This window comes from Tenrec ecaudatus, chromosome 16, assembly GCF_050624435.1.
Source record: "Tenrec ecaudatus isolate mTenEca1 chromosome 16, mTenEca1.hap1, whole genome shotgun sequence".
In the NCBI taxonomy this organism is placed as follows: Eukaryota; Metazoa; Chordata; class Mammalia; order Afrosoricida; family Tenrecidae; genus Tenrec; species Tenrec ecaudatus.
In genome coordinates, this window is record NC_134545.1 from 24641996 (window position 1) to 24659740 (window position 17745).

Below are 17745 nucleotides of genomic sequence, written 5' to 3' on the forward strand. Positions count from 1 at the left end.
CTGTGTGCTTCTGTGGGCCTCAGTTTCTCCCATGAAGAGATTGGACTAGATGCTAATGAGCTCTTCCTAAGATTAGGCCCCAAAGGGCCGAACCCCACTTCCAACCTCTGGCCAACTGTGGCCTTGACTTTTGCTCCCTGTGACTCTTGCACTCCCTTCTTTTGTCCCTGCCATTGATTTCCTGGGTTTATCATCACTGTTGTGGCCACTGGGGCCCTCAGTGCGGACAGCCAGGGGCAGGCAGGGTGGTGAGCAGGGTGCCAGGCTGAGGACACAGAGGACACAGTCTCCACCCTCCCACCCCCGGTCCTTTCGGGTTACTGGGTGCACACCTGGACCCCATGGAAGAGAAGACCCAGGTTTGAATCTGAATCCCCCCACTTGCTCAGGGAAGGCTTCAGTCTGCTACAATCTGTCAGTTAAACCAGGTGACAAGCCAGGCTCCTTCACGGGGGCACCAGCAGAGCACACACCATTGTACACACTCACTCAGTGCTGAGCCGGGCACCCTCACCTCCGGAGCTGCCCACAGCCTGCCTGGGTTGCCTTGGCACCAAGGGTTCTACAAAGCAGCTCACCTGCTCCCGGACCCTCCCAGGCCTCGCACAAGAGCAGGGTCTGACCTGGGGGATGGACACACGGGTTGGGATGTGCATCCGCCTATTGCCCCCTTTCAAGGTTCACACCTTCCCCTTCTGCCTGGGTCCCCACACCACACACCCCCTCCCCACTGCACTCCTGCCTTGGTGGCAGCCAATGGACCCTTGTTCCAGGAATCCAGAAATGAGGCAGATACCAACCTGTCCTCCCAAAGCCAAGGACCACACGCTAGGGTGTCCCCAAGGAGAGACGAGTCAGAGGCGGCTTCCTGGAAGGAGTGGTGCCGGAGCTGGGCCTTAGACTACAGGTGAAGAGGGTGTGAAAGGGAAGATCAGTCCTCCCATCCTGTGCCAGTGGAAAGGCCTGCACATAGGCTTGGTGGCTGGGATGTGTGGCTGCAGCCAGGGCGGTGGAGGAGCCAGAGTAGGCAGGGGGACACTGAGAACCTGGCAGGTACCCTTCTTAGTAGCATCAGCCCTTCTAGACGATAAAGTCGTTGGCCACAAGCCCCCTTCTCCCCCGCCCCCAGCAGAGCATCCTGGACCTAGACACTAGCACACAATGTGTGTGTGTGTGTGTGTGTGTGTGTGTGTGTGTGTGTGTGTGTGTGTGTGTGTGTGCTGAATGGATGAATGTAATGAATGCAAGATTGTTCCTGTGGAGACACAGGGGCAGGTGTGGGGGAACTCTGGGAGGGAGAAGAGAGCAAAGACCATTAAGACATCACGCAGCTCCACTTCTTAACACGGGGCCCAAAGAGGGCATGGCCTGCCCAAAGCTGTCAGTGAAGAGCCTCGCCCGTTATCCTTACTCACTGCTGGACCCACCACCACCTGGGCCGTGCAGGTCATGGCAGGCACCACCCGAGTCTCCAGGGCCGTGGGAAGCAGATATCTCCAGACTCTCTTCTCATCCAGAGGTGGGAGGAGGCAGAGACAGACCACAGCAGTCCCAGTCGGAACCCCTGAGTGGTTGTAGCTGGGCTCCTGGTGTGGCTAATCTGATCAGGTCAATCCTACATTCCTTATCTGGCAAGTAAGCTGGTGAGAGAGGGAGAAAGGGGCAGAGGGAGAGGGAGAGGGGGAGAGTGGGGAAGAGGGAGAGAGAGAGAGACTCCTCCCCACCCCACCCCACCCCTTTCTTATTCCTTGCAATTATATGCTGTTCCCCTGGTGAAGACTTTATTGGGGACTCGTACAATTCTTAACACAATCCATCCATTGTGGAGGGCTTCACGGCCCTCCACCCCTCCACCCAGCTCCCTGTTCATCCCGAGAACCAAGGACCTGTCCTTCAGCCATGCCTCTGTCCTCCTGTCTGCTTGTAGTAGGAACAAATGGGGGTGGTATCTGACCTCCAGCTACCCCCCAAAACAAGCCAAAGTCAATGTCATCCAGTCCATGCTGACTCACAGCAACCCCCTGAGGGTTTCTGAGACGGTAACTGTTTACGAGATTAGAAAGGCCAGTCTTTCTCCCATAGAGCTAATGGGGGTTTTGAACTGCGAACCTAGCCGATTGCAGCCCAATGAGTAACCACTGCACCAACCAAGGCTCCTCCAGCTATGCGAAGGGCAAGGAAAATCAAACCCCGTCAGCATCACCCACTGATTTCTGAGGTTAAGGTCAGGTGTACCTCCACTCTCCAATCAGCCTTCCAGAGGCATGCTCTGCTTCTTGGTTGGATTCGATAATTCAGCACAATGGCCACACATAACTCAAAGACAGATGCTCATGATTATAGAGTTTATGGGGAACTGATTCATGTGAGAAATGCTCAGAGAAGTAATCTCTTCTCTGCCCTTCCTGCAGGCAGGCCTCTCTTTGACCCTCAGCCTCTTGGCCTGGCCTCAGCCCTGCTTGAGCACCGTTACAAAGTTCTTCGATAAAACAGCCAATAAATGCCCGAAGGGCATGCCACTCCTTTGTAAGTCTCCACCGGAAGGCACTCAGCTCCAGCTCTGTGAGTCAGCAAACCCAGCTCTCCCAAGTTCAGTGCCCACTGGCACCTCACTCCAGAAGACAGTCCCCTACCCCAAAGCACTCAACTTTATCTGCTCTGTGGGCTGGGAGTCCCCTGCTCTCCTGCTCGGGCTCCTGGTTCTGCCGCTGCTTCTCTTCTGCCCGCCCTCGGATGTCGCTGTGGTGCCCTGGACCGATGGGGGTCAATGTGCAGGGGCCTCCAGCATCCTAAGGACATGCTCCACTCCTGACTCTTCTCACTTGCTGAGTGTCCCTCACCCCTGCTTCTGATTTTATACTCACAGGATGGCAACTGCTACCAACCCTGTTAATAATTACTCACAGTTGAATCATATCTGTGTCTCCCCCCAACCCCAGATCCATCAGGAAAAGGCTCCTTCTTTGCTGGGAATCACAAAGGCTCTGTGGCTCAAAGGGCCTTATTCCATAACTCACTGGCCTGCCCCTGTCCCCGTGCCCCGGCCCTAGTGGCTGCCCTCTCCAGTTTTCTCGAGCCTCCCCAGCATTCAAGACCCTGATCAAATTAAAGCAAAAATTCTCCACTTTGTCTGTGCATGACAATCACTTGGGAAACTGGAAAGAAAAAGGGAAAACACCTGATTCTCAGGGCCACCCACTCCCACCAAAAACCAAAACGTGAACATGAGAACGTTCCCAGCGTGCCCCCTGCCCACACGCAGCCCTTCTCTGCCATCCCCGGCACTGTGCCTGGTGTGGCTCTGAGTGTACCTTGCTGGGGTCGGGGGGGTGGAGAGCAGAGGGCACAGAGATCTGAGAGGATGTGGGTGAGGGCCTGGGCTCAGATTGTTCTGGGCGGCCCTGCTCCTGGGTTACTACACCAGCGCTCCTGTCAGCGGTGAGCACAGACCTCTGAGAGGGCTCCCCTCCGGGGCCACCTCTACAAGAAGCGTGTTGCCCTCCAGGTCAGAAGCCCGGGGTGCTCTGTCCTTGAGGGGCGATGCCAAGATCGGTGCCAGCTATTTGAGAGTTGGGGAGAATGGTCTTTTAAACTCCTCCAACAAATATTTGTGGAACACTCCAGTCTGGTTGGAAAGGGACACTCTGGAAAGGCCTGTGCTGAGCAGGGGGGGGCCCTCAGTGGACAAAGCCAACCGCCAGCACCACCAAAGCAGTGCAGGCGGAGGCCCTGTCCAGTCAGGAGGTGGTGTGTCCAAGGTTCCCCAGAGCCCCGATGGCGGATCGGGGACGGGAATGGTCAGTGGCAGGAAGGGGGAATAGGACAGCACCTGACGGGCCCGCTATTCAGGCAGGCCCCTCAGAGCACTGGCTGCCCGGCTGCAGTAGCCACCTGTGTGGCGGCCAGACTGGAATGGGCAGGAAGTGTGGGGGCCCATTGGTTCACATGGGCTCTTGTTCCTCCAGTGTCCACTCATTTACCGACCCGAGAAGCACTTGGCCAGGAGCACAGTGCTCCCTGTGAACACCCGCCTCCCTGCATCTTACAGGACCTTGTGGGTGGGGGTGGGGACACGTTCCCAGAAAGCCAGCCCAGATCTCCCTGGAGAGGACATTGAGAGCAGAAAGTTAGAGGAGGGTGAGAGGATGTCAGGAAAGACCTTTGGGGTCCGAGGAATTCAGCTCGGGGGATGGGCAGGGCCTTTGAAGCCTGAAGGTTGACGGTCACACATATCACCAGGTGGCTATGGAGGGTGAGAATGGAGTGCCCGGGTGGGGGTGGGAGGGTTGGAGATGAGTACAGACCCCTCAGGCATGAGAGTGGAGCTGCCCAGACGACAGGATGACCACCCATCTGCAGGGTCTTCAGCAGCTTCAGTCTAGGAGGCTGGTGTCCCACCTTCGCAATGACCTCTGCTGCAGCCAGCCCGCCCCTCCCTGCTGGGAGGACATGGGAACAAGGAAGGAGGCCTGAGCCGAGCCCAGAGCCCAGCTCCTGTGGCAAAGCCACCTGCCCTCTCCCCGGGCCTGTAACCCAGGAGCAGCATTATCCAGGGCCGCTGTGAGAATCCAGGGGACATAATGGCTGGAAGAGCCACGTGGGCGCGATGGTGAGGGATGATTAGTACATACGGTGCTGTTTCTGAAGAAAAGCCAGAAACTGAGACCCCCGGCTCCTCCCTCAGAGCCCCACTTCCTTCTCACTTCCGCAGTCCACCCCAGCTTTGGGAAGACACAAATCCCCTCTCCACCCACTCCCACTCCCACACCTGCACTGATTAAGGGTTCCTCGCCACCCCCGTATCACTGTCTAATCCCAAAGCCCTTTCTCACCAGTCTCCAGGTGTCCACAGTCCAATCCCCTTAGAATGAGGTGGCCCAGTTAGGGGGGATGGGGAGGCCAGGGGCAGGAAACCTCAGGATTCCCCCACAGGCACAGCGCCAAGACCTTCTTGGGAAGAAGGCGGGTTGCCAGTACTAACGCATCCCTCTGCGACCAGATGGAGGCCGGAGTTGACCGCCAGGTTGGATCCCACGCCAGGACCTTTGGTAGAACCCCGGTGGAGCTGTGGGTTGGGCAGGGGGCTGCTAACGGCAAGGTCAACAGTTCAAACCTCCACCCAGGCTGCCACCCCAACTGCTGCTCAGCAGAAAGATGAGGTGCTCTCTCCCAGTTCACACTTACCGTTTCAGAACCCCTAGGCTGGGTCACTGGGTTTAGAAAGCAGCTCTATGGAGTGGGCAGGAGCCCTGGTGCCTGGGTGGCCTAGTGGTTACGCATTGGCCTGCGATCAACTATTAGGCAGTTCGAAATAGCCAGCCACTCCGAGAGAGAAAGACTGGGCTCTCTACTCTGGTAAACAGTTAGTCTTGGGCACCCACAGCGGGTTGCTGGGAGTCAGCATGGACTCAGTGGCAGTGAGTTTGGGTTTGAGTATCTATTGCTTCAAGGGGAGCCCAGCCAGACTGTTGGGCTTTTCACTGGCTCTATCATCTACCAGTTACTGGGCGTCTATGCTGCCATTTCCCATCTGTAAAGTGGCAATCATAATAGGACCACCTGATAATGCCATGAGACGCTTGAAGGATACAGCACATGGGAGGGGCCTTGGCGAGTGTTTGGCATGGAGCGTAGGCCCAGCTGTTTTCACTTGCACTTCCTGTTCCATCTGGGAAATTCTCATCATTCAGGTCTCAAACTACACACCACCCCTTGGCCCGGCTGTCTTGCCCCTGAACTTATGTAATTGCCACCCCTCAGACCCTCCACTGCCACCTTATCACCTTTACGGGGCCCTAGACATGACCTCCAATGGTCCTGGGAGACAGAACCAGGCCACCAAAGGCCAGTCTTAAGATTCTCGAAGACAATGATGTGTCATAGAATCTGGGACTCATACCTGAAGGGGAAGGGATCTCAGCGACCTCAAGGTCTAAAATAGCCCCCTCCCTAGACTAGCTCTTTCTTGGTGTCACTGGGCCAGACCCCTCACAGGGGGTGAGTTCCCGAAGGGCAGAGAATTGTTTTCCCTGTGGCCCTTCTAGCCATGGTCTTGTATGATGGGAGGGGACTATGCAAATGAGGGGAGGGGACTATGCAAATGATCGGAGGGGACTATACAAATGAGGGGCTTGTGGCTTGCCAAGGGAACTGGACAGTTTTGCTAATGAAAATAAGATATAAGGAGCCCTTGTAGTTTTTCAATTACATGATGCAAACAAGGTGCTTGGAACTCTTGGTCAGTTGTGCCCTCCTGATAGGCTTAAAGGGAGCCAATTCCAGAGGCTGGACGGGGACCTCACTACCATGGAGAAGAAGGACCAGGAATGGAGCTCATTCTTTGGACCCAAGGTCCATGACAGAGGACACCTAGACCCAGGAGACCGAGGAAAAGCTGTAAAACTGAAGACAGCCCAAGATGACATTGGCAAGAGACCCGCAGGCTGTTTGTCAACTGGGGGTCCAGGGCGCACGAGAGCAGGATGCCTGCAGGCAGGAAGCTTCTGGTGAAGTGGGGACCTCCAGGTGTTCGTCAGTGGAGCTAAAGAGTTTTGTTTTTTTTTAAAGAGTTTTGTAATACTTGCCTGAACAGGGCAGAGGCCAGGTTGACCAGAGCAAGGGCTCAGAGCCATGGGCCCAGAGCCGAGAGCAAGAGCCAAGATAAAAGGTAAGGGCCAAGAGAGAGGTCCGCTTGTGGGCATAGTCCAAAAGATGCTGTCCTGGTGGAAGAACTCCATCCTGAATCGTTCCTATCACTTCCAGGTGATCTCGATCCCAAACGGTAACCTGTTACCTCCCTAGTAAGCCCCACAGCTGTAGACATGAGCTGTGAGCTGTGGGTGACCATGCACTGAATTCTCAAACCCAGCAGAACAGAGAGTGATGTGAGAGGGAAGACTGACCTTCACCTTGTGGGAATCAGACTTGGGCTCATGTTGATGGTCTCTTTCCTCCTGCTGCAGTTGAAAGAGGTCTGATGAAGTCATTTTTTCATTCCCTAAAGGCTATAAACACAGCAAGGGAACCTCCACCATGGCCCCAATCCCTGGGGACGAGGCTGCCACCTGGTGGCAGGTTGGTCACATTGACCCTCTTACACAGGGAGAAGGTTTGCCCTCACGGAAAGGTTTGCCCTCCCATATTCTAGAGATTTGTTTCTTTGCTCACCAGAATGCCTTCTCCTTTCCTGAGGACTGTGTCTGCCCAGCCCTGTGTCTGACTAAGAAGGACACTTCAAAGCAGGGAAGAACAGCAGTGGACTTGTGTCCCTGTGATCAGTGGACATCATCAGGAGAGGCCAGTCCTGGGAAAAGGACATCATGCTTGGTAGAAGGGCAGAGTAAAATAGGAAGACCCTTGACGAGTCTGATTGGCACAGTGGCTTCAACCGTGCGCTCATATGAGGGGGTACCCCCAACAAAAACAGATTTCCACACACCCCAAAGCTAGGTATTTAATTTTTATTTGATTTTTTACAAACCAACCTTATCACCTTCTAAGTACTCTCTGTCACACTTAATACCTCTGTCAGATCTGCAATTCCATTCTTGGAAACATTTTTCAAATTCATCTGTTTGGATGGCTGACAGCACCTCCCTCATTTTTTTTTCTTTCACCTCTTTTTTTAAGTTTTATTTTCAGAATTTAAAAAAATCATTTTATTGGGGGGCTTATACAGCTCTTATCAAAATCTATCCATCCATTGTGTCAAGCACATTTCTACATTTGTTGCCATCATCATTTTTAAAACATTTTCTTTCTACATGAGCCCTTGGTATCAGCTCCACATTTGTTTTCCTCCCTCCCTCATGAACCCTCAATAATTTATTAATTGTTATTATTTTCATGTCTTCTGATAGATGTCTCCTTTCATTCACTGTTCTCTTGTCCATCCCCCAAGGAAGGTGTTATATGTAGATCATTATGATCGGTTTCCCCTTTCTCCCCCACACCTTCCCTTTCCCCTCCTGGTATAGCTACTGTAATTATTGGTCCTGAGGGGTTTATCTGTCCTGGATTCCCTGGGTTGGGAGCTCTTATCTGTACCCATGTACATGCTCTGGTCTAGCCGGATTTCTAAGGTAGCAGTGGGATCATGATAGCATTAAAGAACTAGAGGGGGGAAAAAAAGTACTAGAGAAAAGTTGTATGTTTCATCAGTGCTATACTGCACCCTGACTGGCTGGTCTCTTCCTTGTGACCCTTCTGTAAGGGGATGTCTAATTGTCTACAGATGAGTGTTGGGTTTCCACTCTGCACTTCCCCTCATTCACATCAATATGATTTTTATTCTGGGTGTTTGGTGCCTGATATCTGATCCCATCGATACCTCATGATCACACAGGCTGATGTGCTTTTCCATGCGGGCTGTGTTGCTTCTCAGCCATATGACCCCTTGTTTATCTTCAAGCCTTTAAGACCCCAGACACAATAGCTTTTGATAGTCAAGCACCATCAGTTTTCTTCACCACCTTTGCTATGCACCCATTTTGTCTTCAGTGATCGTGTTGGGAAAGTGAGCATCATGGAATGCCAGGTCATCATAACAAATTGTTCTTGCATTGAGGGAGTACCTCCATCTGCTGCCTTGATACTTAACATATAAGTATATGAACTTAGAGATATTTCCCTATTCTTATATATAAATATATTTACATGTGTACAGGCCTGTATTTCGACCTCTTAAATGCCCCTTGCCTCCTCTGTTCCCTTTTACTTTCCTCTTAGCCCTATCATGTTCGGCCTTCATTTGGATTTCAGTAATTCCTCTCACTTACACTGCCCTTGATCAAGCCCTACCAGGCATCCTACACCCTCCTCGCCATCGACTTTAGATCACTTGTTCCCTTGCCCCTGGAGTTGCTAAAACCACTCCTTCCCCCACCTCCCCTCTCCCATGTGCCTCCCAGAACCATCGGTCCCATTGTTTCCTTCTCTGGATTGTTTATCCCACCTATCTTATCTAGATCTACATGCAGAGACAATAATAAGCACAAAAGCAAGGCAGAGCAAAACAAAACAATGAAACCAAAAACCAACCAACCAAACAACAACAAAGAAATAAGGGTCAGTGAGGGACATCTTGTCTCATGGTGGGGGCTTGCCCTATGGTCCTCTCTGTGCATTGGCTGCTCTGAGCAGGAATATGGTCCTCAAGACTTGATGGACCAGGATGTGTTCCACTCTCTCTCTCCTTCCCTCTTTGTTTGCTCTTGTGTGTTCTGATCAGATGCACCCTGTCCCTGAGCTGTAGCTTCAGTGCTGTCCTCTGTAGTGCATTCTTCTGGGAGGGGGTAGGGGGTGTCCACGTAGTTAGGATTGGAGCTGGCCCCACAGACCTCTCTATTGGTTCCCTGCTTTGTGCCAATATATTGCATTCACATCTTTGTGCACAGGGTTGAAGTCTAGTCACTCTCTCCCTCTCCTGTGGAGATATAAACACCTTCCCCTTGAGTGGGTTAGTGCCCTATTCCCCACTACTCAGGTCTCTTTTCTTCTTTCTTTCTTTTCCCCTCCTTTTTAGTTGGATGCCATGTATATTCCTGGATTGGGTCTGGTCCCTGCCATAGTACCTGGACCTCACCCCAGGAATGTATGTATATAGTAGCTTTTCCCTTATGCTCCTATGCATTTTTTTAAGCTTACTTCAGTGGACTCGTGTTATATTTGCCCTTATGTGCTTGGCTTACTTCCCTTAGCATAATTTCCTCCAGTTCTTGCTATGTAGCGATGTGCTTCATGTGTTCATTGCTGCTTTTTCTCCATTGTATGCATGTACCACAGTTTTTTAATCCATCCATCCATTGATGGAAACTTGGGTTGTTTCCAACTCCTTGCAATTGTGAACTGTGCCGCAATGAACACTGGAGAACAGATGTCTGGTCGTGGTTTGGTTCTTGCCTCTTCTAGGTATATGCCCAGTAGAGGGACTGATGGGTCACATGGTAGCTCAGTCTCCATCTGTTTTAAATATCGCCAAATTGATTTTCATAATGGCTGTACATACCTACAGGTCCTCCAGCAGTGGACAAGCATTCCTATATCCCCACAACCCCTCCAACTCTTGTTGCTTTCTGATTTTTTTAATTGGGCTATCTTTGAGGGTGTTAGGTGGTATCTCATCATTGTTTTAATTTGCATTTCTCATATAGCTAATGATCAGGAACATTTTCTCATATGTTTATTGGCCATTCAGATTTCTGCCCTTGTAAAACTTCTGTTCAGGTCCTTTGTCCACATCCTCAGTGAGCAATCAATTTTTTTTCATTTTGGAAGCTAGTAGAGTACTGTAGATTTTAGTAATAATGCCTTTGTCTGATGTGTCATTGCTAAAGATGTTTTCTCAGTCTGTGAGCTCTCGTATTACTTTCTTGGTGAATTCTTTCAATGTACACAGGTGTTTTACCTTGAGTATATCCCACTTGTCAGTTTGTGCCTCATCTGTATTTGTGTTCTACCGTATTTCCAATAGCCTATGTATTCCCTGTGCCAAAGTTCTTAGGTTTGTCCCAATTCCCTCATTGTTGGCCCTAATAGTTTGGGGTTTTACCTCAAGGTCTAAGATCCACCTTCAGTTTATTCTTGTGCATGAAGTAAGATAAGGATCTTGCTTCATTTTTCTGCAGGTAGCTATCCATTTTTTCTAGTACTACTTGTTGAAGAGGGCACCTGCTTCCCATTGGATAGTTCTTGGGCCCTAATGAAAGATCAGTTGTCTGTAAGCTGATGATTTTATTTCTGGGTTTTCAGTTTTTCCATTGGTCTGAGTATCTGTCATTATACCAATACCATGTGGTTTTGACCACTGTGGCTGAATAATTGGTGCTAAAGTCAGGTAAAGCAAGCTCTCCCACTGTGTCCTTCTTCTTGAGGAGTTCTCTGCTAATTCTGGACTTCTTTACTCTCCATGTGAAGCTGGTAATCAGTTTTTCCAATTAGTTGAAGCAAGACGATGGTATTTGCATCAGGATAGCATTAAACTTATATAGTGGCTTGGCAGAACTGACATTTTTACTATATTGAGTCTTCCAATCTATGAGTATGGGATATTCTTCCATTTGTTGAGGTCACTCTTGGTTTCTTGTAATAGTGTTCTGTAATTTTCCTCATACAAATCTTTTGTTTTTAAAATCAGGTATATCCTTAGATATTCCAATTTGTGCTTGGCTATTGTGAAAGATCCTACCTTTTTTAATCCCTTCTTCCATGGTCTTGTCGGATATGTATTACAGTCTGATAGACTTCTGTTTGTTGATATTGTATCCTGGCACTCTGCCAAACTCCTCTATTGCATCCAGTACTCCCCTTTTGGAGCTTTTGAGATTTTCCATATCTAGAATTATATAATTTGTGACTAATGATAGTTTCACCTCTTCCTTCCCCAGGAGAATACGTTTGAGGTCTTTTTTCTTTTTCTTTTTTTTTTTTGCTGTATGTTGTTAACTAAGACCTCCGGTATGATGTTAAATAAGAGTGGGAACAAGGGGCATCTTTATCTTTATCTGGTCCTCTTTTTCAGTGAGATTATTTTCATCTTTTCTCCATTGACTACCACGTTGGCTGTTGGTTTTTCATATGTAGCTTGTATTATATTGAGGAATTTCCCTTTCATTCCTATCTTCTTAAGTGTGTTAAACAGGAATTGGTGTTGGATGATGTCGAATGCTTTTTCTGCATTTATCGATATTATCATGTGATTCTTGTAATTTTCATGTCAATGTGGTAAATAATACCAATAGTCTTTCTTATGTTGAACCATCCCTGAAATGAATCCCACTTGGTCATGGTGAATTATTTGTTTTACATACTTTTGTATTCTATTGGCCAGCATTGTCATAAGCATTTTTGCATCAATGTTCATTAGGAATATTGGTCTGTAGTTCTCAATTCTTGTCGGATCCTTGCTTAGATCCTTGCTAGTATCAGAGCTATATTAGCTTCATAAAGTGTTTGGGAGTTTGCCATCTTTTTCTATGTTCTGGAAAAGTTTGTGTAGGATTGGTGTCAGTTCTTCTCTGAATGTTTGGTAGAATTCTCCTGTGAAGCCATCTGGCCCAGGGGATTTTTGTTGTTGTTAATCCCTTGATAATCTTATATATTTCATCTATTTCTATGGTTCTGTTGAGATTCTTGACACCCATCTGGGATATGTAGGGAGGGATTGTTTTTCCAAGTATTTGTCCATGTTGTTGAATTCAATGGAGTACAGGCCTTCGTACCATAGTACTGTGTAATTGTTCTTTTGATTTCATTAAGGTTTGTTGTAATGTCCCCGCTTCATCCTTTCTTTCTTTGGTTAGGTTTGCCAATGGTCTGTCAATTCTGTTAATCCTTTCAAAGAACAAACTTTTAGCTGGTTTGTATTATTTCTTTTCTTATGCTATTAGTAGGATTGTCTTGTACCTTTTGTGTTGTGTCTTCCTACCTCCCTTTCTTATCATTGTGCTGTGCGTGTGTGTATGGGGATGGGGGGTGGGTGGAGGTACATTCTTGACTTCTTTCTCCCCTTAAGCCAATGCTATTTGGGGGGGCTGCTTTCTCTTTGTTGCCCTCTGGGTGGGGTTGTTCTATGTGGTATTCTCATACTTGTGCTTGGTGAGTGTTGTTCTTCTGCCCATACTGGGTCAGCAACAATCTTTTTTAGGGCTGGATTTCTTTTCATGTGTTATTTGAGTGTTTCCTTGTTTGGGAAGACTCTTACTTCTCCATCTATCTTGATGGATAATTTTGCTGGGTATTCTTGGGTTTGTGTTGTTTTCCTTCAATCTTTGGAATATATTACCCCACTCTCTCCTCTTCTTCACAGTGTCCACTGAAAGGTCTGAGCATATTCTTCTTTGGGAGCCTTTATAGGTTATGGCTTGTGTTTCTCTAGCTTGTTTGTCTGCTCTCATAATTTTCTCCTTTTCCTCAAAGTTGGATAGTGTAACTATTAAATACCTTGGTGACTTCTTCTTGAGATTCAGTCTAGCTGGTCTTTTTTTGACCTCCTGAATGGTTGCCTGGTTTTCATTCATTAAAACCTGGGGAAGTTTTCCTTTAATAATTCCCCTACTATTTTTGCTGTTGACTTCTTCGTTTTGTTCAGGTAGTCCAATTATTCTAATTGTTCCTCTTTATAGCATCAGACATGGATATCAGGATTTCTTCAGCTTCTCGGATTATCTTATTTGACTGTCTTTCCCGTTTGTTGAAGTCTGCCTGGTTATCCTCTAGGTCAGTGCTTCTCAACCTTCCTAATGCCACGACCCTTTAATACAGTTCTTCATGTTGTGGTGACCACTCAACCATAAATTTATTTTCGTTGCTACCATATATACTTGTGTATAAGCTGAGTTTTTTCATCACATTTTTTGTTTTGTTTTTAAATCATTTTATTGGGGGCTGTACAACTCTTATCATAATCCATACATCCATCTATTGTGTCAATCACATTTGTTGCCATCATCATTCTGAAAACATTTACTTTCTACTTGAGCTCTTGATATCAGCTCCTCATTTTCCCCCTCCCTCTCTGCTCCCCACGCCGTGAACCCTTGATAATTTATAAATTATTATTATTTTGTCATATCTTACACTGTCCAACGTCTCCCTTCACCAATTTGTCTGTTGTCCATCCCCCAGGGAGGAGGTTATATGTAGATCCCTGTAATTGGTTACTCCTTTCTACCCCACTTTCCTCCACCCTCCTAGTATTGCCACTCTCAGCACTGGTCCTGAAGGGATCATCCGTCCTGAATTCCCTGTGTTTCCATTTCCTATCTGTACCAGTGTACATCCTCTGGTCTAGCCAGATTTGTAAGGTAGAATTGAGATCATGATAATGTGGGGGAGGGAGGAAGCATTTAGGAACTAGAGGAAAGTTGTATGTTTCTTCATTGCTACATTGAACCCTGACTGGCTCATCTCCTCCGCATGACCCTTCTGTAAGGATGTGTACAATTACCTACAGATGGGCTTTGGGTCTCCACTCTGTACTCACCCTCATTTACAATATGATTTTTTTGTTCTTTGATGCCTGATACCTGATCCTTTCAACACCTTGTGGTCACATAGGCTGGCGTGCTTCTTCCATGTGAGCTTTGTTGCTCCTGAGCTAGATGGCCGCATGTTTATCTTCAAGTCTTTAAGACCCCAGACACTGTATCTTTTGATAGTCAGCTTTCTTCACCACATTTGCTTATGTACACATTTGTCTTCAGTGAACATACCGGGAGGGTGGGCACTACTGATAGGATTTTTTTTTTTTCTTTTATGCCTGATCACCTCATGGTCACACAGACTGGTGTTCTTCTTCCATGTGGGCTTTGTTGCTTCTGAGCAGGATCTGCTTGTTTACCTGCAAGCCTGTAAGACCCTAGACAATATATCTTTTGGTAGCTGGGCACCCTCAGTTTTCTTCACCACATTTGCTTATGCACCCATTTGTCTTCAGCGATCATGCCGGGAAGGTGTCAGCACATTTTTAATAGTTTTTGTAGTAAAATTAGGTGCCTCCACTGATATCTGGGTCAGCTAATACTCAGTTATATATGGTACTTCATAACTGTAATTTTGCTACTGTTACGAATTGGACAACCCCTGTGAAAAGGTCTTTTGACCCCAAAGGGTTGCAACCCACAGGTTGAGAACCGTTGCTTTAGGTCACTGGCATGATTCTGTGTCCTCAAGTCTGTTGGAGAAGTCAGTGAATTTGCTACTGACTTTTGTTATCTCATCATTTAGGTCTTGAATTTCCCTTTGGTGAATGGTCTTTATCTCCTCTGTCACTTCATCCTTTTTTCTGTATTGTTTCCCTCAAATCCTGTATGACTCCAAGAAGCATTCTGAAGATTTTTTTCTGTGGCAGATCAAGGTCTGCTTCTTCTATGCATGTCATTCGATTCAGGACTTCTTCCGAAATTTCCTTTTGGTTCTCCTGATTTTTCATTGAGGTTGTTGGGGCTGCTTGCATTGTGTTGTTTTAGAGGAGTCCAGCGCCATTCTCCAGAGAGTCATAGAGTACTGGACTCTCTCTTTGGGAGACTCATAGGAATGCTTCTTTGAACTGCCTGCATGCAGCTAATTGCACTGTGAGGTCAGGCTACCACTTATCCTCCTGTGGGTTCACTCTTTCCCTAGCCAACCAGTATTCTATTATTTTGAGGGCAAGTTGGATGGTCCTCTCAGGGAATTCTGTTTGGGTGCCTGTGGACCCATGAGGATGGTGCTGCACTGGATGACCTCACAGAAAGCCATGGTGGTGTGGCCTATGGTGGTTTGGGGCACCTCACATGGCATTCAAGGGTGCCTGCTGCAACTGGAGTGCCGCAGAGGACAGGTGGGTGTGTCCGCTTTGGTGTATAGCATCATGAATTGTAGGCAGAATTGCACTAGTTGGCTAGGTTGGGTAGACCTAGCTGCATTGGTTAGGCAGAGATTCCCGCAGCAGCGTAGATCACTGGAGAGTGTTAGCACTACAGCAGGTGGAAGGAAGTTCCCTCAGCCATGTGGGACCATCCGTCACCTCTTCAACAGCATCAAATCACTGTCCTTTTGTGTCCCTCTTCATTTGCAGAAACAAAAAGAAGTTGCATAAAGTGAGGTCAGGTGAATAAGGTGCATGGGGCAAGACAGACATGCAGTTTTGCCAGAAACTGGTACACAAGATAGCTGTGTGGGCAGGTGCACTGTCATGGTGGCAAAAACGACCCCGTCTGCCACAAATCAGGGTTTCTTTGTCGCAGTGTTATGCAATCCTTTCAGAGCCTCTAAATAGCTTGATTAACAATCTGACCTGGTAGAGTGAACTCCAAATGAATAGTCAACATGTTTGCCCATTCCAGAAGTTGATGGACATCCCGAATGAGGTTTGTCATCAGTTGCCATTTCACCTTTTTTGAAACAAGAAAAACACTCATACATGCATTTTTTCCATATTGTTCTTGTTGTAAGCTGTGTTCAACAACACAACAGCCTCTGAGGCATTTTTCCTGAGCAGGAAACGAAATTTCAAAGCTGCACATTCTTCTCTTAAATCAGCTCTCACATAAAACGAGGTTCCAACAAAATGGCTTTTATAAAAAAATTCACTGTGACCAGAGAGAAACTTCCCAGGCGATGCCACTGGGTGCGCTAACTCAGAGCAAGTTGCTCGATGCTTGCGTAGCCGGAAAACTGTGTACTACAAAAGGTCCTCTCTGCCCAGCACAATGCCGGGTTTTTGTTTTGGTGGGTACCCTTTCATATATAAAAACTTGAGGGCGGTGCAGGACCAGGCAATGGTTTGTTCTACCGTGCACAGGGTTGCTATGAGTCAGAACTGACTCGATGGCACCTCCCACCACCACCACTACCACATTCCCTATTCTTGGTATCAATTCTAAAATATTTCATCCCTTTAAAACTCATACCCAGTTAGGATAGAGTGTTTTGCATCTCATGCTTTCATGAATCGCTTCATTTATTCTTCTGACCGCTACAGCTTTAGAGGCTGAGGGGAGATGGGAGGGAGTACGGGTCTCCAACACATAGCACACAGTTGAGTCCACAGCCCGGAAAGAACATGCCATTTGGAATCACAGCATGTGTTTTGTTTTGTTTTGGCTTGCTCATGAAACAAACAAAATATCCCACCTTATTGTCAGTGAGTCGATGCCGATTCATAGTGACCCTAGAGAACAGGGTAGAACTGTCCTCTGACTTTCTGAGACTGTAACTGTGGTTGTAGGCCCATCTTTCTCCTCCCACGGTTTTGAACTGCTGACCTTGCGGTTAGCACTCAAGCACATAACCACTGTGCAACCGGGGCTCCTTCATGTCCCATGAAAGAACTGCCCCCAACCCCCCAAATAAATCAGTGTCACTGGGCACCTGGGACACAGGCCAAGAGAAATGATCTGGTTTGTTCAGACGCAAACTGAGGCTCAGTGGGAAAGCATTGCTATGAGGACCCAGTTCACCTAGGGAAGGGTTTATTCCAAACAAAATGTGTTTCAACCTGTCTCCTGGACCAGTGTGTGTCTCCACAACACGCCTGTCTGGGTCTTTCAGGGTGCCTACTACACAAATGCTCCAACCAGACAGTGGCTTCCAAGGGAATCTGCTATAGACCAATTAAATTCTCAAGGCAGAGAAAAGTTAGCTCATTTCAGCCATCTCTGGTAAGAATAGTAGTTGTCTGTTTCCTTGTAGGAGACCCCAGAGAGGTCAAACCTGCTCAAGGATGACCAAGGTTAGGCTGCCATCTTGAATCTAGGGTCTGCCCATCTTGTCACATGTGTACTCCTAGACCTTCCTGTTGCTGTGGGCACACCCCTAGCTCATCCCCTTCCTGTCACGTTTGTGCCTATCATACATCCCCTTCCTATGATATGTATGCCTATTGTACTGCCCCTTCCTGTGACATGTGGTTACCTGTAATCATGTCCCCCTAAGGAGATATAACCCTTGGTTAGCATTAAAGTTGAGGCTCTCTCCTGCTCTTGTGGCCGGACTCCCTCCACGAGGACCGCCAAGCGGGGCTGAGGTGAGTATGCTACCATGAAAAAAAAAAAGAGAAAAGTTAGCTCAGAAGGTGATGGTGGCTGCTTGTTTTTTTTAAGATCCCTAAGAGGATCATCCTGATAGATTTTCTTGAGGGGTACCGGATGACCACACAAGATCTTATTATAAAGGCGTTTTCAGAAAAGTGAAGAGTGCATTGGTGAGAGAAAGACCAGGAAAGTCACGCTAAGCAATCTCTCTCTTTCTCTCTCTCTCTCTCTC